This window comes from Trypanosoma theileri, assembly GCF_002087225.1.
Source record: "Trypanosoma theileri isolate Edinburgh chromosome Unknown TM35_Tth_97_V1, whole genome shotgun sequence".
Classification (NCBI taxonomy): domain Eukaryota; phylum Euglenozoa; class Kinetoplastea; order Trypanosomatida; family Trypanosomatidae; genus Trypanosoma; species Trypanosoma theileri.
In genome coordinates this window covers 19,031-19,463 of record NW_021639939.1, presented here as the reverse complement: position 1 = coordinate 19,463, position 433 = coordinate 19,031, and positions in this window count along the sequence as shown.

Sequence of the window (433 nt, the reverse complement as noted above, 5' to 3'; positions counted from 1 at the left end):
GCCCACGTAATGAAAACACATTTCTTTGTTCTCACCTTCTCCCTCTGTGGTGCTTGTTTGAGTGACTGCAACCTGCGGAGAAATGGACTGAGACTGTTCCGCTTCGGCTTCACGTAATGGGTCTGTTTTTTTTTTCTTTTTTGGGGTTGAGTTGATGTGCTGGTGTGGGTGAATGTTTTTCTCTGATGGGAGTGGCAGCTGTGATTATTGTATTGTGAGTGTCATTTGTGTGCTGTAGGTATCCTGTTGTTGTTCTTCTTTTCTTGTGTTTTTCTTTTCCTCTCTGTAGGTGTGTGGCTTGGTGTACATTTTAGGGAATGCGGCAATGCCTCTCTGATATGAGCATGTGAGACTGTCATTGTGTGTGTGTGTGCACTGTGAGTGGGAAGGACACTTTGTGTTGCTGGACCACTCCACTGCGGCCTCTGTGGGG